The sequence below is a fragment of the Chrysemys picta genome, chromosome 9 (assembly GCF_011386835.1).
Source record: "Chrysemys picta bellii isolate R12L10 chromosome 9, ASM1138683v2, whole genome shotgun sequence".
NCBI lineage: Eukaryota > Metazoa > Chordata > Testudines > Emydidae > Chrysemys > Chrysemys picta.
The window spans coordinates 27,731,381-27,753,356 of NC_088799.1; the positions used below are offsets into that span (position 1 = coordinate 27,731,381).

Below are 21,976 nucleotides of genomic sequence, written 5' to 3' on the forward strand. Positions count from 1 at the left end.
GGAGTTGGCTATGACATGGACATCCAGCAATCATCTCTCCATAATGCCAACTATAATAAACTTTCAGAGTTACAGATGACCCATTCAAGAAATATATGTTTGCTGATGATGTTTTAAAGAAAGTCACACCAGTGAACTGGTGGAAGTCACTTAAGCACTTGGATTCAGAGACTATTGAAGTGATAGTCTGACTTTTAACAGCAGTAGCTTCTTCTGCCAGTGTAGAAATAATATTTTCTTCCTTTGGACTAATTCGTTCCAAATTGAGAAATCGTTTGGGACCTGAAAAAGCAGGAAAGCTTGTTTTTCTTTTCCAGATTATGAACAAACAGGAAAATGAAGTTGAAGACGACTGAGTTAGCTGCAGAAGTTAAGTTTCTCATGTTGACTTGTCTGACATAGTCGATTTAATTTTTTTTTTTAAATATTTCATTTAACTATTTTAGTTATAAGCAATTTTAACAAAAACAACAAAAACAAACCTGATTTTAAAAAACTTGAATGTTTAACTAAATTAAACAAATCATATGCTTGTTTTCTTAAAATATTCTATGTTTGCTGTTGAAGAAAAAAATCCAGAATACATAATATTGTTGTTTTAGTTAAATAAAACAATTTAAATGTCTGTCTGGTGATGTCCTCCTCCTAATACAGCATGGCAAGAAAATCCTCCAAATATTAATTATTAACCTGTTGAATTGGATATAGTTCACCTGTCAATGACTTCATAAATATCTGCTTCAGTTACCTTTGGTAAATGAAAAAACCAAACAATCATTCATTTTCTGATACAGCTGTAAAGCTAATCTGAAAAGTTTTCAAAATAAATCACTTTTAAAATGTATAGTGTGTACCTTCTAAAAATGAAACCTACATCTATCTCTGACTTGGGAAGAATATGTATTAAGGTTATAACAACCAACAAGAACTCACTTTTATGTAGAAATCCATGATTAAATAGAATCTTCCTGACTAGTGATTTAAATCATGATTTAAATCAAATACCCCCTGTTAGAAACACACTATAGGGCTCCCATTCAAGGCTCTGGGGGCCCTTGACATATGTTTAAAAGCCTCATATATAATAGGATTTTACAATATCTAGACAGATTAAGGCATCAGCACTTCTGCTTCCCCCCACCCAGCCAAATTTCACCTAATCACTGTCCAGCAGACCAAAATGACTAACCATCATGTGTACCACATTTTCTGGTCAGTCAGAACTTACGATGTTTCAGCCCTTTGAATAAATGGGCTTTGCAACATGTCCATCAACAAATTTGAGCTGGGGAGAGTAATCTAAGGAAAAGGGGTCATCAATCCAAAAAAAGTTTCCATTTTCATCTGAGGGAAAACCAGCTTGATCACATTGCAGATCTCAATTGTGGTACAGTGGCATGTGGAGAGAGGCAGTTTCTCAGGCAGGTTACAGGTCATTTGGGGCTTCATAAGTCAAAAGCAACATGATGGGGTGATATTCTTCTCTCTACTACCATTCAGAAAGTGAACAGAATAGTTTAGGTGATGCTCCATTAGCAGGACAAGGTTTGAACTGGTAGAATCAAAATGTTCCATAAGATTTGGAAAAGAGAGTTTGGGTGTGGCCAGCACTCCTAATTGAAGAAAAGAACTGCTCTCAAGGAATCCCTCTGAAGGTAAAGATTTAGGGTCTTCACTAGCAACATTAAAGCGCTGCCACGGCAGCGTTTTAACATGGCTGTGTAGTTGCGGCACCACAAGATATTTTTTCACACCCCTGAAAGCGAGAAAGTTGCAGTTGTGTAAAGTGGCAGTGTAGACAAGGACTTAATAAGGGGGGAGGGATAGCTCAGTGGTTTGAGCATTGGCCTGCTAAACCCAGGGTTGTGAGTTCAATCCTTGAAGGGGCCACTTAGGGATCTGGGGCAAAATCAGTACTTGGTCCTGCTAGTGAAGGCAGGGGGCTGGACTCAATGATCTTTCAAGGTCCCTTCCAGTTCTAGGAGATGGGATATCTCCATTAATTTAATATTTACTCAAAACTTTGCAACCTAAATACTAGGCCTGACTACATATGAATGTTATTCTGGTAGGGAAGGGTGTGAATTGAAAGCAGAATAACTATTCCTGAATATCTCCATGAGTAAAAAAGCTGTAGGAATGGGATGTACTGCTTTTCATGGCAGTGAGGTAAATTTACATAGACGGAATACACGGTAGTGTGCTACAAGGTTTTATTGGCATATGTTTGAACTTGACTTTAGAAGTAGCAAAATGATGAGTAAATTAGCTTGAATAAATTCTAAAAAAAACCCCTTTATACTGCAGCACTCCATCATGGATTTTGTATATGCCAAATATTATGCATAAAAATATTTGAGTGTTAAAAATTAATTAATGCTACTTTTTCATATTGCTTTACCTGTAAAGCCAGGTGATTGTGGGTCCAAATGCAAAAATCTCAGGAAGAGACTAAATTATGTTTAATGTATATAATTCAGGATCTTCTAAAATGACCAGTGTCATCTTCTTGAGACATCAGTTGCAGTATTAAAGCCTGATATTTCATGTTCTAAGAGGTATAGAAACAAAAGCATTATACCACTGCCAAAATGGATTCTTGACTTTCTAATGCTACAAAGTACCCACTTCAAGCCCCGGTGGGTCATGAGACACTGAACTTTGAAGCTGTCACTGGTCCAGGATTAATTACTGCTTGTCCTGCAAGTCGGCTCAGTGTTATTTGGGGAGGAGGATGAAATTCCTTATTTGATGGGGAATGGATGAAGAAGGGAACATTTATTTGACAAGTTAGTTTTTTTTTTTTTTTTTTGAATGGCAGCTATTTGAAACTACTTGGATGTTTTGAATATTAGAAGTAGTCACAACAGTGGTGGATTAGAAAGCAGAGGGAAAGTCAAGTAGCTAAACATGTTTGATAACGTTATTTATCATATGGCTCTGCAGTTTATAACATGGATACCAAGGAAGTCAGAAGGAAATTGGTTGATTTTTTTCAGGTTAGCTTGAGAGCTCTCCTCAATGAGAGGTATTAGGGTTTGAGGTTGTTTATAGGCAGTCAGGATAATGAGCAGTGTGGAATAGTTCTTCACATCTTTATTTAGCATATCCTAAGGCAGAGTAAAAGCCTTTTAGTCATAGAAGTGAAATAGGCTCACAGAGCTTCTTATGTCACTGTTAGTTGGGCTTTGAGTGTGGCTTGTGCCAACTGGTCTGTTTGGCACAGGACATCTATGAACGATGGTGACCTTTGAAGGAAGTTTCAGGTAGGGGGCATGTAGTGGCCAGTATGTCAGTGATTAAGGATAGGAAGTTGTACAGATCTGAAATCACTTTGGTACACTATGGCACATTTAAAAAATATTCAGATTGCAGGCATTTGAGCATTTTTCTCACATATAACCCTGGCCAGTTATGGTAAAACGCTTCTGATTAACAATAAATCTTATGGGGTAATAGTGCTCATAAGAACAATGTCCTAATCCGCAAGACAGATAAGTATTACATTTACAAATGGATACCAGAATACAAGAATGAGACAATATAACGAATGCTCTGAAATGAGTTAGACTGCTTGCAGTATCTTTTCCTTAGTGTATGCAGGTGGCAGGTGACCAGGATGCATCACCAAATTTGGTCTGCTAGTTAGATCATTAGCTTCCCTGGCTTGGACCGGTAGTGATGTGGAATGCAAAGTGAACACTGATCCATGCCATCCGCTTGCAGAGTAAGGTTCTGTATTCATCATGGGTCAGGATGGCATAATCTGGCTTTAAATAAGTTATTTGAATCTATCAAAAATTGGTATCTTTGAAGTTGTCTCTATTCTACAAAAATATAAAATTTCTCAGTTAACTACATTTGTTCATTATCATCATTATTTACATAATATGGTATTTGTACCTGTTACTTCACAGATAAATAACATGCTAAACAAAAAACCAAAGTCCCTGCCCCAAAAAGCTAACAATCTAAAGGCACAAATGGATGCAGTTATAGCTAGCAAAGTGTGGTGTGGAAGTTAATGCTGATGAGTCTAATGGAATAGACGGGCTCTTAGAAATGATTGGAAGGAGAAAAGGAATCCATAAATTTATAAGTTAGTTGGAGTTCACTGTTACCAGATGGGACAGCATTGTTCAACATTAACTATTGCACAGTAGGCTTCCAGATTGGGAGAACAGATTTTTTTCCCCCCCAACACATTATTTCAGAATAGAAAATTCTTTCTTTCTTGTAATTTTGATGTCATTATTATAACACTGGTATAGCGCATAGTTTAACATATGTGAGTACTTGTTTGCAGAGTAGAGCTGGCTTTTGGTTTATATAGGCTTGAAATTTAAAGTATCAAAGATGTATTCCTGCCTTTGTACCCAATAATACTTACACACCAGAACATCCAACTCATTTCTCACTGGCACTGCGTAAAATATATTGGCATTTAGTGTTAGGAAATCCCAAATCCTGGATTGAAAGAGTTAATCACTAACCACTCCATTCATGAATAGTGTTTACACAGGGATTTTGATGTAACTTGAAACGACCGTGTAATGAGCCACTTTCAAGCAAGCTATAGTTAATGAGTGTTCATCAGCATGGGTTATTTGACTGAAATTTTGTGTAGTTCAAGGGAGGGGGAGGGGAACTTGATAAGGGATGGAAAACTAGGGGAAGGATGAGGAACCAGAATGAACAAGACACACTGATTCATTAACAAAACAGAAAGGTTTCTAAAAAGTCAAGTATAAAAGTTGCTTCAGCCCCAGGGTAGGTTGGCTGAAACATACACAAATAACCCATACAATGGCCTTGGCAGTGTTACAGGGATAATATTTTTGCAAGGTTGAACTATTACTGAACAATGTTCTAGTATATTGGGCATACTGGTACTTTTATTCAATGTCAAGCAAATATGTATTCCTTTTTTGTTTTGAACAAAAATATCTGCCAGGGTCAGTGAAAAGAACATCCCACATAACTCATGTTTGAGTTCTTTTATGTGTACCCAACATATCGATGTAGTACAGAACCCTCTGCCTATGCTGCATATGCCCAGGTATGTTTTTGTGGAATCCCTCTACAAGGCTTCAGTATCAGTGAATTATTAGTGACTTTCTGCACCAGTACTTCTTCCTCTTGAGTACTTGAGTACATCTGTATTTTAATAGATGCAGATCTCATTCATTGCTCTCATGCAGACAAGTATATCTAACAACTGAGGAGGCTGAGACAGCAAAAGTGCCACCATCAGTGTAGCAAGATTACAGTGAAGCAATTCACCAGTAATATACCATGAAGACAGCCTGCTTCCCTCTGTTGAGGACTAGTAAAAGTTGTTTCAGTTAATTAATACAGTGCTAAAGTATTGTTTGTTTACTAATATGTTAATATATTAATACTAATATATTAAGATGCCTAATAGTAACATTTATGACTAGCTAGCGGTTTTCAAGACAGTGTTTTACAACATATCAAAGAGAATCAGGCTGTCACATTTTTTCCCCAAAATGCAATGGACTGATACATAGGACTGCAGGGTTCATTTTTGTGGCTTTAGGATGATAACTGAGGAAGATCAATAGTGTGGGAAGGCAGCATGGTCTGTAGGCTACTGGACTGAGAATCAGTGGGAGTAGGATTTCACCTCTGGTTTCTAGGCCCAGCTCTGCTATTAATTTGCAGTGTGACCTTGGACAAATCACTTCCCCCTATATGTCTCTCTTACTCTTCCCACCATTTGTCTGGTCTCTTCAGACAGTAGCTCTTTAGGGCAGGGACTATCTTTTACTACTTGTTTGAACAGGCTAGAACAATGGACCCGCAATTTCAGTTGGGCAAAATAACAGAAAATTGATAAGCAACTTATTTGTATTACATTTGAGCATACTTTTGGGAGTTAATAAAAGGCAGCTTCCATATATATGAATTTAGCTATATCACTGTGATATTTTGAGGGTGTCCTTTCTTGCAGATGAGTTCTGTATCAAGATCTTAAGCAAAGAGCTGAAAATGAAAACCAAGCAGCTATAGCAGAATGTCTTTCCTTCCAATGGACAAATATACATGTTTCAATTTATTAAACTAAGGGTGCAAGAAATGTGAAAATTCTTGCCAAATACTTGTTGTGTTTTCCTTGATTGAAAATACAACAGGTATTTGTTGTAGATCCAGTAATTTAGAGTTGGAGTAAAAGTTCACACAAGGATGAGATGCTGTGGTGGTCTAAATATCATATTGTACGAGTCAGCTTAAATTTTAAACAGCAAAATAAAGGACTAGAATATGTAGGAGAAGAAAATGAATTACAGGCTACAGATTGTTTAGAGGTGGGGGCAGAAAACAGAACAAAGCAATTTAAAAAAATGGAATTAGTTACTTGAATGGCTAGTTTGGATTTTTGCATTTATAAAGACCACACTAGTATAAAGAGAACCAGCCAATAGCAGCTGGTGTGTTGATTTTCAGGCTTTGCTGAAAATCTCACGTGTCTTAAGCATGCCACTTTCCCTTTACATGACCCTGACAAAATTGTTCTAATTGTCTTTGTGATGTTCTTGTTTTCTTTGTAGAAATAGGCATTAAATAAAGAAACTCCCAAACAATGTGAAAATAATTATGCTCAACAACAAAACAACAGATGGAAACATTCATGCATATGGAAACGTATACTTAAAGTGCAAATGGGAAAGAGTAAATGTTATGAGGTCTCATCTACTGTTCTGATTCTGACTCAACTAAAGTCAGTAGCAAAACTCATTAAATTTCAATGGGAGCAGTGTTTTTCTTAAACAAGGCATGTCAACCTCTATCATGGAACATTTGTACAGATAAGTGAACAAGTCTTTAGTTTAATATGCTCTTCTGTGTGCTTGTTTCTTTATACTTACCCCATATTATTTTGTGCTGCTTCTGTTCCAGCTGTTTGACTGTAAGCTCTCTGGGGCAGGATTTTTTTTCTCTGTTCAGCACACTCTGTTGGAAAGCATTGTACACATCTAAGGCACTATATAAATGATTAAGACAAATAGTAGCATGATGTGTACCAATTTCATAAATACTGATGTTTCAGCAGTATGTTTTGTAATAGCCTAGTAATTTTTAATTATTTTTGGGCTGTATGAGCCCGTCTGTTTTTTATCTGTTTGGTTTGGCTGCTCTCATTTACCTAATTGTCTCATTAGGGCATAGACTTCAGAGTCTGCCAGAATTCATACAATGTGAATAAATGTTTTGTTTTCCACTTCATCTTGAACCATATGCAATTTTAGAGGCAGAAGAACCTAAATTAGTACAGAAGAAAAGTCAAATCTGAGCAGTAAGTCCAGTATGATTTTGCCTTATGTTATTGATGCTGGGCAGATTTTTACTTAGGAGGAGATTATAAGGCAGCTACTATATTTAGAATCACAAAACGAACCATTGTTGCAGGAGCAACAAGTTTTGGGAATACATCCTCTAATAATTCCCATAATACTGTACCCTGGCTCCAGTTGAGGTCAGTGGCAAAATTCCAGTTGACTTCAGCAGGAGCAGGATGAGATCCTTTGTTAATTAGTTACCTGTATATACTATATCAGTGGCCAGGCGATTTGTTGTCTCAGCACATCTCTGAGAAGCCTCTGTTTCAGATTTAAAGTCTGGAAGTGAAATAGCACTGTGCTTCCCTACCAGATCCTCCAGGGAAGGGGGACAGTGGTACTACACCTATCCCACCCCTGAGGTGAATGGCTCCACTAGTGCAGCCATTCTAGCACAGCATTCTGTGGGTGCAGGGGTTGTAAATTTCAAAATCTGTCTTGGAATTTGGGAACTTGTTCTGATTAACCAGATTAAGTTATACCAACATGGGGTCTCTTGGTCACATTACATCAAAATCTCACTTTCTGCTACTATGTGTACTGATGCCCACAGTGGAGTTCCTACTTGAGTCTTCAAATTTAATTTTGAATGTTATTCGTGGAACAGAGTTAGTTTCAGTCTAAAGTATTTAAACATCAGCAAATAAAACAGTGTTACCTGTCTTTTCTGTTGGGTCCATTTGTCAGAACATCTAACAGCTTTTAAGATCAGAATATTTATTTAAAAAATTGGAAAGCAGTAAAAGTTTAAGGACGCAGCTAAAGATTAATGAATTTTAAGGGTTTTTTCATTTTGATTAATAAATATCTCAGTTTACAGCATATTTGGCATTCCAATCTTGTGATCAAATGGAATCCAGATCAGATTTTGTTTAACTGGTGTTAAAAGAACAATATAAACAGTTTCAGATATTTTTCATAGAGATCAGTGACATATTCATTTTCACCTGTAAATATTCCAAGTTAATATTGATTTAAAGTATATTGAAGCTATAATGACAAGAGCTAAGAAAATCAATTATTTCTGGTAGATTTTATAGATTTTACAAATTCCTCAGTTTGGGAGCAATGTATTATGATGGAAGATCTCACCAATTCACAGCAGGATAATTTCTGATATCTGTGTGTTGCTCCCTGATGCTAATTATTCTTTTCATTTCTTTGCACCATAAGTACTAACTTCATTCTGTACTATGAATTGTTATCAATTATTATTCATATTTTCCACAAGTTGATTTGATTACATTCATTCTTCAGAGTTTGTAAGTAAAAGTAATGGTAAGGGTAGTTTGTTTGTTTGTTTTTAAATTAATATAGGATGTCATGAGAGCAAAAAGAAAATTTTCACTAGTCTCTGTTAACTAGTCAGGTAGTTTAAATAACCTAGGGCCTGATCTTGCAAACCTTTACATATACCTGAGTAAATCATTGAAATCAATGGTTTGCACAACTGAGTTCCTAGATTGTAGGTCCTTGCATAACTTTTGGAGCATAATAATAAGTTTAGATGGCAGTGTGGAAGAGAAGTGTTGTTTGCTTTAAATGTCAGAGGATAGTAGGATAATGGTGGCATAATTATAATTTTTAAAGAATTTTTAGAAATCACCTTTAATTGTCCTTCTGAAGGAACTGACCTAATCATTTGATGGTGATGTGTTTGCTGAACAACTGTGGCTTGCAGAAAATCCACTTGGTCACAAATGTAAGACATCCAGGTTCAAAGGTAGCCCTGTATGTGTTTCTCTAATAATTTTACTTGTATACACAGTACGTTTTCTTCTCCTTTTTACTTGATGAGCATATAAGGATTACAACTAGATAAATAGAGTTGTGTGGGAACTGCTATATATCTAGGTACTGGGTATTTTTCTGGCAATTCTACTGCTACTATCTCCTATAGGATACAGGTTAGTCAGACTGTCATTGATCTCTTTGCTTTTTCATGGAAAATATATGGCATAATATTTATTTTGCAGTATCTGTTACATTTCTGCAAGCACACATATTTTGTACCTGATAGAGAATTTGGTGTATATTTTCATTGTACCTGATAGAGAATTTGGTGTATATTTTCGTTCCAATCTGATGCCTATAAACAGAAAAGCTTCCAGTACCTGCCTACCTGTGAGCTTTTGACATAGTTAATATCTATACCTCTCAAGATACCATTCAGATATTACAGAAGTGAGGGAATTTGCTTGTATTGGGGTTTCTGTACTAACAGGCACTAGATAGAATTGGAAAAATATAAACCTAGATTTCTGATCACATAGGGCCCAGTTTTTCCACTCTTACTCATGTTGTAGTACTTATGTAAGTAGTCCCATTGAAGTCAATAAAATCAAATACATCAGTGGGATTGGAAGACTATTAAACCAGACTAAGAATGGTAGAATTAGGCCCATAATAGATGTTTATGGTACTCTGCATTTTGTAAACAGTGGAATGGTTTCCATGGTACTTGATTTCTTAAAGACATTTTTCAAAGGATGAGTAAGATTTGTGGGCCACCAGCACTATTAAGATAGGATTTACAAAAACATTTAAAAATCGAATTTCAGTATTGATATCTTCTAAGCCAATCAAGTTATAGATCTGTAGATGCATAGTTCAGGTTTCTGTGCCAGGCTAATAACATAAAGCAAATTGTGACCTGGACCATCTGATTTCAGAGGGCTGTCTGGTCAAGGTTACCTTTATCTGAGCTAGGGTGCAGCAGTTTGAGGGATTTAATACTTGCAAGAATGCAGAGATAAACAGTGGAAATTTTCTTGCTTCTCAGAGCAAACTGATGAAACCGTTGAAAATTTAGTTCTGGATGAAATGAAGACTATCACAACATTTTTAAGACCACTACTGATATTTCCAGAATAATTACCTATCTCAAGGCAAGTCTACCCATGGGCTTCACTCAGCAGAGAAACTGGGTGTTTAGTTAATGGAATTGTCTTGAAGCTCTTAAATAATGTTGAAAAGCCAGTAGGTATACTTTACAAAGGTGATGGCATATCAAGCAACATTTTAATGTGTAAATGGATAATGATTTTCTCAATTATAAACAAGTCCTTTATGATTAAGTACTAGCTTCATGAGTTTTGTGAGTTTATAGCATAAAGATATTACTCTTCAGTCCCCAAGCTTTTGAAAATAATTGTAGGTGACATACACAGAGCTGTCATCCAGAAGAGGAGCTGGGGCCCCATTAGGCAGAAGACAATTGTAAACAGAGGTCATAACACTCCTTCTCCTACAAAGAGATACCAATTTTATTTCAGACAGATGTACCTCAGTCTTCCTTTCCTGGTGTTCGGTATGAATCTGATTAAACCTGCACCAAACTAGCAGACAGGATACAGAATAACAGTATCACTTTGCACCAAACACCAGCAGGAGCAGAATCAAGAAAGTGGGTATAGTGTAGATGTGAAAATATACACAGTTGCAGATACAAAAGCATCATAGTTAGACCCTCAGCTTCGTCCTGAAGGAGGACCCAACTGTAATGTCATTAGCGAATCTGACCTGTGCAATGCACAGTTACAGGACAGTAGATGGGCATGTCTCATCTCCCCATGCTACAACTGGACCAAATGGCATCAGAATGTCAGTGAAGACAGCAGAAAGCAAAGAGCAACAGCTGCATCAGAAGCACAAGTTTGGGCTGGTGCCAACTCTGAGGATATGATGCTATGGCCAGTGGGCAAGGCTTCTTGCACTTATAGGACCAGATAATTTGCACTTTTGGGGAGAAATGTCTTTCTCTTCTTTCATGATAGTACCAACCCTACTGCTGCCACTGCTAGTGATCCTCACCTTCTTCATCTTGTGAGAAATGCCTTTGATACCACAACAGAATTCTTAAGGTGAAGTTCTGCACATTACAAGGTGACTCTTGAGTGGCTTGATCCAAAGCCCTCTGAAGTCAATGGGAGCCTTTCTATTCACTTCAGTGGGCTTTTGATCAAGAATGGCATTGTAGGGGTCCAGGTTTATTGTTTCTCAATGATTTCAGACCCAATCTGATCAGTTCACAAGTAAAAAGGGCACTTGTGCATCATCACCATCAGACATTGCCAATTAATTCATACCAAAGTCTTTCAGTCACATTAATTAATTTCATCCCTTTTCTGTGTGAATTGTTTGCAAACTGATTTTGATTTTTAAGAATTTCTTCTTTCTTTAAAGTTATTTGATTAATATTTAATGCAAACAAATTGCAGCCTATGCATTGCTTCCAAAATGATCCCTGCATTTATTTGTTATTCATTATTTGATATTGCTGCTATGCGATTGGCAACTTTAGCCACATGCTATTGTTTTTGTCCCTACTTCAGTTGGCTACAACAGTAATAAAAAAGCAAGTGTCCATTTAAGTTTCTGGGCCTTTGAGTCTCTCCTGGGGAAATGAGGAACAGTTTATGGAGTTAGGAGATGCTAGCAAGCCAGGAGTTTAGGACTTTTAAAACCCTTTCCTTTCTGAACCACGTAGGCCAAGCTTTGCCTGAAACATCATTGCTAGAAAAATCATACTGTTTTAATAATAGGCTGGAGTGAAATTAGACCCTTGGCTGGCTTATTTAATTGTCTCTGTGATAGGGCTCTGGCCTATTGCTTTGGGAACACCATCCAGTCCCCATTGTGCTATGTTGTTGTTTACTGGATTGCAATATTTCATATAATGTATATATAAAGTGCTTATATTGAATTTACTGGACTCTAATTTTCTGTTACCTACCACCATTCACTACAGTCATTGTCTCAGACAAAATGGTAATTATGGTGTGGGCATATGTGCACAGTCCTAGTTGGGAAATCCACAGGCAGGTCTTTTAATAGCCTTCGTGTCAGGGAAATGGGTCAGGGCAGGGAGCAATAGACTCTTTGGTGCTGCATTGTTAAGCAGTATTCCACATGCCACAATATTTCACATATAATCTGAGGGCATTGTCTTAGTTTACTGGTCTCCAGCTTCCTCTCCTCCATTATCATTTACAATGATCATTTACATACAGTAGTTGTGGCATAGTTATTTCTGTGAACTGCTAGTTGAGAAAGCTGTGATTGGATCCCTGTAATAGCCTCTAAACAGGGCTCTGAGGAGCATTTCAGCAAGTCTGTCCCTCAATTTCACTATGAAGAAGTTTTAAACTGTCTTTACTGTTTATTCAGTTTTAAACTGTCTTTACTGGTCATCAACACACACACATTGAACAAGAGTGGTAGCACTGAAGGGAGAAATGATCTGTCAAAAATACACATTTGGATCCCATACATGAGAATAGTCATAACAGAGATACAATCAACATAGCATGGCTTCATCTTCAGAACCTACCCCTCTGCAGTGGCAGACCACATTATCCTATTGCAAAGAAACAGCAGTCTTTCTTGGACAAATTGAGTAGGAAAAGCAAGAAATCAACCGCTTCCCCTTCTGCTTGAAAGGAGTTTTGTTTCCTCATGAAATAATTTCAGGTACAGTGTGAAATTCATTTTCCATTAACATTTATATGAACATATCTTACATGAATGTTTGCAAAAAGCACATAGAAATGTGTTGGGAACACGGCAATTCAGAATTTATCTTTTAATTTGTCAAATCTTCATGAATTTTTTTTTACTGTTTGTGCAACTCTAATAACCAATAATAAAGGTTTATACACATTATTATTAACAATTCTGTTTGTGATGAATGAGTCAGAAAATAATCCTGCGTGCTTTAACAGTTCTGTATTGAATTACAATGACAAAAGACATAAAAGGCAATTTTTAAATAAAGCCCAGCTTAGTCAAAAAAAAAAAAGCAGGTATAATTCTGAATACACACACAGGGTGCAGATCTGCTGAATAAGAAAATGCAATCTTTACATGGTCAGTCAGGGAATCAGAAGCAACATATGTTGATAAAGGTACTGAATAATCTTAAAAATCTTATAAATTTAAGCCTCAACCCTGTATTAGCTTTACTAAAACTGTATAGAACAGTTGGGACCATTTAAATAGTTACTAAAAGGTGTCAGTGCATTTAGAAGACACAATCCTGAAGTCCTTACTCAGGCAAAACTCCCACATAAATCTGTTCTAAAAATGAGAGATTGGCAAGCAGTTTTTGGCCCTTCCTGTCGCCCCTTCCCCAAATACCATACATTCATATCCCTCTACAATTGTTTTACAGTGTCTTGTGTCCATAAAGTATTATCTTTCATTAAAATGCTGGTCAAGTGCAGGATCAGTTGGGGATTTGATTTAAATGTGATTCTCTAACAAGTCTTGATTAGAACTTGTGGAAATATTAAGAGTTTTTCATTTACTCTCAAATTGAGATGAATACATCAATGAAAATCTTGTTTAGAACAAACTGGACCCCTGCCAAAATACTTAAACATAACATGTAATAACAGATGTTGGAATTTCAATTAAGACAATGGCTACTTGTTGCATACTGCATACTATGGCATTGTCCTATTGTGTTTTCTTTTTGGAAGGAGATGATACAGAGATTAAATATCATTCGGAACACTGACTTAGGTTGTGGACTCAAAATAGTTGTGATTTGAATAGTCTTCCTGGTATTAGAAAAAGCACAGGAAATGTTCATATTAAAATTTATTATGGATTGCTACATGATTGAGGGCTAACTGTTGGGGAAATGCCAGGAAAAATTTAGGTCCATATTCCAGTTGAAGTGAATTGTATCAGACCCTTAAAGCTAGGGTACACTAATTTGGAAGGTCCTGCAAATTTTGAGTGGGTCAGTTACTGTATTATTGATAAAGTTAGGGATTTTAAAACAATCTTCACTTTCTTGACATGTAGCGTTAAACATGAGGAAAATTTGCTGTCTGTATATGTGGATTATTTCTCTCTGGATGATTGTATCTCACAGCTGTTTATTCCCCTCCATTTTTCATCTCCTCTCTTTTCATCTTTTTAAAATTCAATACAAAATTTAAATCACATAACTTAAAACATTGTAAAGAAAAAGAAAGTTTCAGAATAAATTCTCCTGAAAATGGATACAAAGTACTTTCTGTGCTGATGTATGCCTTGTATGAACCTATTATTGGTCAGCACAGATGTGGCCTTTATTTTTTTATTGGTTTTCTTTTTCACTTTTTATATAATATTTGCAAATTGAAAAAAACATATCTTCTACATTATTCAGGTAGTGAGTAGACTGGTTTTAATTATTTAAAAGTCTGAGTGTTGTGGATTTCCCTACTCAGACAATGGTATTTATTTGCATTGACAGTTACTCATACAGTAATATACACTGTTAAAGTGACTTATCTGTAGTGTACATTATGACTAATTTAGCTCATAAGCAGTTTCATTGTGATCTCACTGGGACAGGAATTTTGGCTTGTTTTCAACATTGTCATATTGCATAATTTTTAGATGACATAATCATACTAAGAGGAGATTGGCTGAAATAAGAGAAAGAAGTATTTCCTGAACTGCCTGTTGTTTCAGCATTGGAACTTACTACTTGAATTATTACGACTGTAGAAAAGCAACACAATTTCTGTTGATTTTTTTCTCTTGGTCTGGCAATGAGGATCTCAAGACATCTGAGTATGAGTCGGACACTGTATAGATCAAAGGTGTCCTGACCACTTTAATTATTTAGGATATTTAGCCATCTAATTCATTCAGGGCTGAAGTTTTTCTTATTACATCGTGCCAGTAATTAAAGGCAGCGGTGATTAGTTGAATGATATTGTTATCCATTATTTATGCAGCATTGTAAATTTGTACAGCCCTGTAAAATGGATCAAACAAAGTAACCGAATGTGGGCCTGAACAAACCCTCAGATCTGAACACCATTAAACTCTGGTAAAGTTTGGATCCAGTTCTGAACTTTGAGACTTTGTCCAACAAGAGATAGCATCCTCTAGCCCAGTGGTTCCCAAACTGGGGTTCGTGAAATGTTATAGGGGGTTCTCGGGGAAAAAAATCCCTAATGGTGGACAGAGCTGTCCCTAGGGACCCTGGGCAGCCCGGGGCCAGCAGCCCGAGCCCCTGGACTTCCAAGAGCTAAGCAGATCAAAGCAAGCATAATCTATCACACTGATGAGATTTAAACTTCAAGGACTCCTTATAAGAAATGGAAAGGGAGGTGGATATATTTTGCTGTTTTTAAAATTAAATAGGCAGCTAAGCTTTATTGTAACGTGCATTGTTTGCCTGGCAGGGCCGGCTCCAGGCAGCAGCCGACCAAGCATGTGCTTGGGGTGACACCTTGTAAGGGGCGGCCAATCTTGGGGTGGTGGGAGGCGCTGGTTTTTTTTTTTTGTTTGTTTTTTGGTTTGGCGGGGCGGCGCATGAGGTTTTTGCTGTTGTTTTTGTTTCAGCTGGGTGGCGCTCAGCGGGATGGGTTGTTTTTGTTTTGGTGGCGTGGCGTGGCACGGTGTTGGGGGGTGTGTGTTTTGGCGGCGCGGAACTCGGGGGGGGTGTTTTGGCGGTGCGGCGCTCGGGGGGGTGTTTCGGCAGGGCGGCACAGCGCTTGGGGGGGTGTTTCGGCAGGGTGGGGTGGTGCTCGGGGGGGGTTTGGCGTGGTGGGGCGGCGCTTGGGGGTCTGTTTTGGTGGGGCGGGGCAGCGTTCGGGGGGGTGTTTCAGCGGTGCAGCGCTCGGGGGGGTTTTGGCGGCGCTCGAGGGCGGTTTCGGTGGGGCGGTGTGGTGCTCAGGGGGGTTTGGCGGCGCTCAGGGGGGTTGGGTGGGGCAGGGCAGTGCTCGGGGGGGTGTTTCAGCAGCGCAGCACGGCGTTCGGGGGGTATTTCGGTGGCGCTCGGGGGGGTTTGGCGGGGTGGGGCGGCGCTCAGCGGGCGTTTTGGTGGGCGGGGCAGCGCTCGGGGGTGTGTTTTGGCAGGGCGGGGCAGCGCAGCGCTCGGGGGGGGTGTTACGGCGGGGCGGCGCTCTTTTTTTTTGCTTGGGGCGGCAAAAACGTTAGAGCCGGCTCTGTTGCCTGGACTGCTCAAGAGTTGAACGCTTGTGTAGGAGGAACTCTCTAAGTTGGCTTCTTAAATACCTTCATGCTGTTTTACATCTGATACTCCTTGATGAAACATAGGAGCCTTATCTTATAACAGGCTTATTCAAAGTGATACGAGCTACGAAAGTGAGATCTTGGAAGAGTGTTGCCGTTTTCATAATGTAATAAAAATACTGTAATGATAAATAATAATTAATAATAAAGTGTGTAATAAGCATGTCATAAAAACAAATTTTATATTTCCAAGATCACTGCTTTTATAATTTATACTCAGGTAAAGGAGAAAATCCCTGGAAATATTCATTTTTAGGAGAGGGTTCACGAGACGACATTTTAGCGAAAGGGGTTCACAGGTTGTTAAAGTTTGGGAACCACTGCTCTAGCCCACAGACCTTACAGTCTAAAGATACATATGGATACAATATAGTGCAAAACAATACAAAACCAATTCAGAATGAGGTGTGGTCATAGCTGATTTTTTCTGAAGGAATAGGTGAAGGTTCTTTAGAGTACATCAATAGTCAGAATGTGGATGGCCCTTTTGCAGCTGCAATGTATAGGGGATACATTTGCAATCCCTGTCCTGACTTCATCCTAGGGTGCTAGCCAAGAAGGTGAGGGGGCCATGGTTCTACTAACCTCACTAGCCACAGAAGGCACAGCATGAATTTCCCTCTAAGGGGTGGCATATTGGACATACTCCCCATCCATACTACAGAGCTGAAAGTGGTATCATGCCTTACCAAATCATCCTGCTTTCCAGAGATCCTGCTGGTACAACTCTGCACTGTTCCTAAGATGAGACAATAATTAAGTGCCAAAATCTGGTCCTAAGTGGGAAGTTGTTACAATCATAAGGGCCTTCATGAGTGAAAGTGTGAATGACACTTGAGGCATTTCTGCTGTGACATACAGGAAGTCAGTCTGCCAATGGTGACTAAGTTTTGTGAGAGTCGGGGATACCTGATTTGTTTAATAAAACTTTTCAGATTATTTGGAACCATCAAGCTGTGGAATAGCTAGCCTGCGTATCTAGCTGAAGGATTCTAATGGAGCCTACTGGAATATCTGCTGGGCTGCAACGTTGGTAAGTGAATATCTAAATTTTACATATGTGAAAATAGAGACACAAATTTCAAATTATTTGCTCAAAGTCACACAGCAAATCATTGGCTAAAGCAAAGGCCTGGTCTGTACTAGGAATTTATTTTGGTATAGCTATGTCTCCCATGGGTGTGAAAAATCCACACCCCTGAGAGACGTACCTGTACCAACCTAACCCTCGGTGTAAGCCAGCGCTAGGTAGGGTTGCCAGGACAACCTGGAGTTGCTAGGAATTAAAGATGATGTCATGTGATAAAATCTCCAGGAATTCGTCCAACCAAAGCTGGCAACCCTAGCGCTAGGGAAAAATTCTCCCATCAACCTTGCTACTGCCTCTTGGGGAGGTGGGTTACCTATGCCAACAGGTAGTATCTACACTGAAGCGTTACAGCAGTGCAATGTTACACCACTGCAGAGTTTTAAGTGTAAACATACCCAGAGTGAGAACATTGGAAATCCTGGTCCCCTGTCTGGTACTCTAACCATTAGACAATGCATTTTGTAATGTATATTACATAAGTCATATAGCATGTACAGTATGTGTGGGTTATATAATGCATGCTGGCCACATTTAATTCATCTGTCGAAAGGCCTATATAAAATGTGCAGGCACTTCCATACTGTACAAGATATGGGTAAAAGGAGACTTTTGGCTCCGAGTTACTAAAAGGTTCTTGAGAGTTTATCAGAGAGATCAAGGAAGGAACGCTGCAGAAGGTGGGGGAGGGGTAATGACCTCCTACAAAGAAAAGGGAGATGCTTCACTCCTTGTTCTAATTTCCTCCTGGACCTCTCCTTGTATCGTACGTTTCCACTTCACCTTTGCTTGCTCTTTGGTTTGTGTGTACTAGCAGCAGAGACCTCACCCCTTCCCACACTACAACCCCCTGCCCCAGCCCAGAGGCCCCTCCTGCACCCCAAACCTCTCATCCACGGCCCACACCCCCAGCTGAAGCCCTCACCCCTCCCGCAACCCAACCCCCTACGCCAGCCCTGTGAAAATAAGTGAGTGAGCCAAAGGTGTGGGAGAGTGAGCGATGGGGGGAGGGGGCCTCGGAGAAGGGGTGGGGCCTCAGGGCAGGGGGCAGGGCAAGGGTGTTCGGTTTTCTGCAGTCAGAAAGTTGGCAACTCTATGATCAGTGTTTCACCATTGACTTCAGTTAAGCTACACCATTTTATACCAGCTGAAGATCTGGACTTTATCCTCTTCAGAGGACTTCAAAGATTATGGGCCAAACTCTGCTCTCACTTATACTGCTGCAATTCCAAAGAAGTCAGTGGGGTTGTATTGGTGTTACTGAAAGTATTATTTGGATCTGGGGTTTTACTTTCGCTAATATTCACAAAGCCAAGCTGAGTGCAATGAAAATTAGCTAGGCAACATAGGAACCTGCAGAAATTTGGCTTATAATGTCTTCTGAGAAATTCAAAGGGACAGGTATATATGATCCTTTACCTCATAGAATGCACAGCTCTGTGTGAATTAGTTCCTTCCATAATTTACATGGAGTTACAAATAGATGAGAACCCTATAACTGTTTTTGTCTTTTTAAAATGTCAGACTTAATACCTTTTAGATTTGTCTTTGTTAAAGGAAATATTGAAATGAAAATCACACCAGCACAGCCCATAATTAATATTGACTGTAGCCCAGTTGGATTAGTTCCACTCTGCAATAGTTACTGGCACTAGTCCATTGATTTATAAACTAAAAAAACTCTGTGACTAAGCATTTGATGGTGGGATCCTGATTACAGGCCAAATTGTGCTTGCTTTACTCCTGCAGTTAGTCCTATGAGCATTATTAGGAATACTCCCATGATTAAGGAGAGCAGGATTTGACTCCACATATGGGCAGGTATAGGGGACAGAGATAATAGCTTGAAAAAACTTGTGTCATTTTTCCACAGGTGAGAGAGATCCTGTTTTACAAGCTCAGGTATCACAGCTCTGACAAATGAGTAATCTTGAAAGAACTTGTCTTTGTCCCCCTCCCTTTTATCCTTGAGGGAAAGAGCTTCAGTAACACCCTTGAGGCCACTGAGTTTAAAGACAGGTAAGACAGTTTTTCAGATACTAATTTTCACTGTTATTAAACTGGAAAAAAGGAACCAAATAATATTTTTCCCCTCCATCTGCTTTGTGATTGTTCTCCGTTTTGTTTTAAATGATTAGAACCAGTAGATTAGCAGGTTTTTTAAAAAAGGGCTGTACATAGTTTTTTCCAGAAATAAGAGTTTGGTTCCAAGTTCATAAATATAATACAGCTCAAATTCTGTTCTTAGTTACATTAGCATAATCTAGAGCAGCTATACTGTCTTCAGAGAGTTTATGCTGATTTACATCTGTGTAACAAAATATAATTAATTGCTACAAGAATAGACTTTAGGAAATACAAATGACTAGTAGTCCTCAATGGTGTATATGAGGGCTATTTGATTTGCATGCCTACTGTTCGTTTTTTGTGTGTGTGTATTTACATTTTTCCACTTGCTTTTTTACTGCATCCCAGTACATTTCATGAGATTTGAAGCCATATCCTCATCAAATGCAGATCAGCATAGCTCCACTGAAGCCAATGAAACTACACTGACTTACAGCAGCTGAAAATCTAGTCATTGATCTTTTCAACATCAAAGAAAATATTATGAAAATACCCTCAGTACTACCAAAACTCATGTTTTGTCCCCATCAATGGCTGCCTGACGCTTTTAAAAAGGCCTGCCAAAAAATAAAACATACAGAGATACTCAGCTTTACCCAAATACTATACTGCTATTTTTGGCTTTAGTCATGCTTCTGAATCTGAATTCAGGCCTAATAAAAGCTTAATAAAGTCTGAAAACACTGTAAGGGAGTGTAGGCCAAGTCTCACAGTCCTTATTTAGGCAAAGCTTCCATTGAAAAAAGACACAGGATTTGTACCTGCAGTAATGCTATTGTAAGCAGTAATATTTTGGACCATTTTGCTGAATGCTGTAGTATGTTTTTATCAAGGAAGGTTCATTCTACATTCTTTCCACTTTCACTGTCAGCAAAGTTTTTCCAAATCCGTTCTTGGTGTGTCATCCTCTCCATGTGACAGGAAATGTGACTGTAGCATTGGTAGGTGTCTAATTATCCTCTCATTTGCTGCAAATAATGTCAGCCTTCTTGTTTGTACATCTCAGATGATACTCATGTTTTGTACCACTGGAATCAAACAGATGTTTTTAATTTTCTGTGCCCTTGTGGTATGAATCAGAAAAAGGGCTAAGTAATCCCAGCCACTCCTTGCTCCCACCATGCATGCACCTGTAAGGAAATTAAAAGAACAGCTTTAATTAAATGTATACTTACATATACTCAGAGACCTTCACTCCCATGCACCTTTCTGGGATATTAAGAAGAGGCTGCACATCATAGTCATTTATCTACAGTCGCTGAATTCTCCCTTCTTCAGGATTTTAACTTCATCAGCTTACAATCAAAAGATATGTAAGGATAAGGAGGGCTTAGTACCCAATCCTGGGTTCTCATTCATGCTATCCCCATTGATTTCAATGGGACTACTTGTGAATAGATGCTTAATCAGTATAGCACATTAGCCACTAAACCACATTGCCTTTCAAAGCAGAGACTGAGATTATTAAAATTAGAAAAAAATAAAAATTGGTTAGACTCAGTTGCCCAAATCCTTACTTCGACAAAACTTCCATTGAAGCCACTGGGAATTTCTCTGAATAAAGACATCAGAATTTGCCCCATTATGAATAAGGTCTGTGCAGTATTTACATCAGGAAGGATAAAATTATAAAGCTATCAATCCACTTACTTCAGCGCATCAACTGATCATCAGCTAGGGCAGGGACGGGCAAACTTTTTGGCTTGAGGGCCGCATCGGGTTTCGGAAATTGTATGGAGGGCCGGTTAGGGAAGGCTGTGCCTCTCCAAACAGCCAGGCGTGGCCCAGAACGCACCCCTTATCCCCCCTTGCTTCTCGCCCCCTGACACCCCTCCCCCCCCGGGACTCCTGCCTCATCCAACCTCCCGTTCCCTGACAGCACCCCCGGGCAGGGCTGGCTTTAGGAAGTGCGGGGCCTGATTCGAATATCTGGTGGTGGTCCGGGTCTTTGGTGGCACTTCGGCGGTGGGTCCTTCACTTGCTCAGAGTCTTCCGCGGCACTGAAGGACCTGCCGCTGAAATGCCGCCGAAGACCCAGACTGCTGCCGGGTGAGTAAAAAAATTAAAAAGGCACCTAAGTTAGGCGCTCTTCTTTAGGGCGCGGGGCCCGATTCGGGGGAATTGGCCTAAAGCTGGCCCTGCCCCCGGGACCCCTGTCCCATCCACCTCCCCTGTCCCCTGACCGCCCCCAGAACCCCCATCCCTCACTGCCCCCCATCACCCCATCCAACCTCTCTTCTCATTTCTGATTCCTCCCCGCCCCCGGGACTCCTGCCCCATCCAACCACCTTTTCTCGTTGTCCCCTGACCGCCCCTGGAACCTCTGACTGTACCCCGCTGCCCCATCCAACCCCCC

The 21,976-nt window shown here is 39.3% G+C and overlaps 1 long non-coding RNA gene across 4 annotated transcripts in view; it reads left to right on the plus strand.

Annotated features, from left to right (window-relative positions):
* Positions 1-21,976, plus strand: part of LOC101948442 (uncharacterized) — a 194,897-nt gene that overhangs the window by 9,127 nt on the left and 163,794 nt on the right. For all 4 annotated transcript variants that reach the window (XR_010590356.1, XR_010590355.1, XR_256918.4 and 1 more), the window contains exons 2-3: positions 17,342-17,439; positions 19,367-19,512. This is a non-coding gene — a long non-coding RNA (uncharacterized LOC101948442). The remainder of the gene's footprint in view (positions 1-17,341; positions 17,440-19,366; positions 19,513-21,976) is intronic.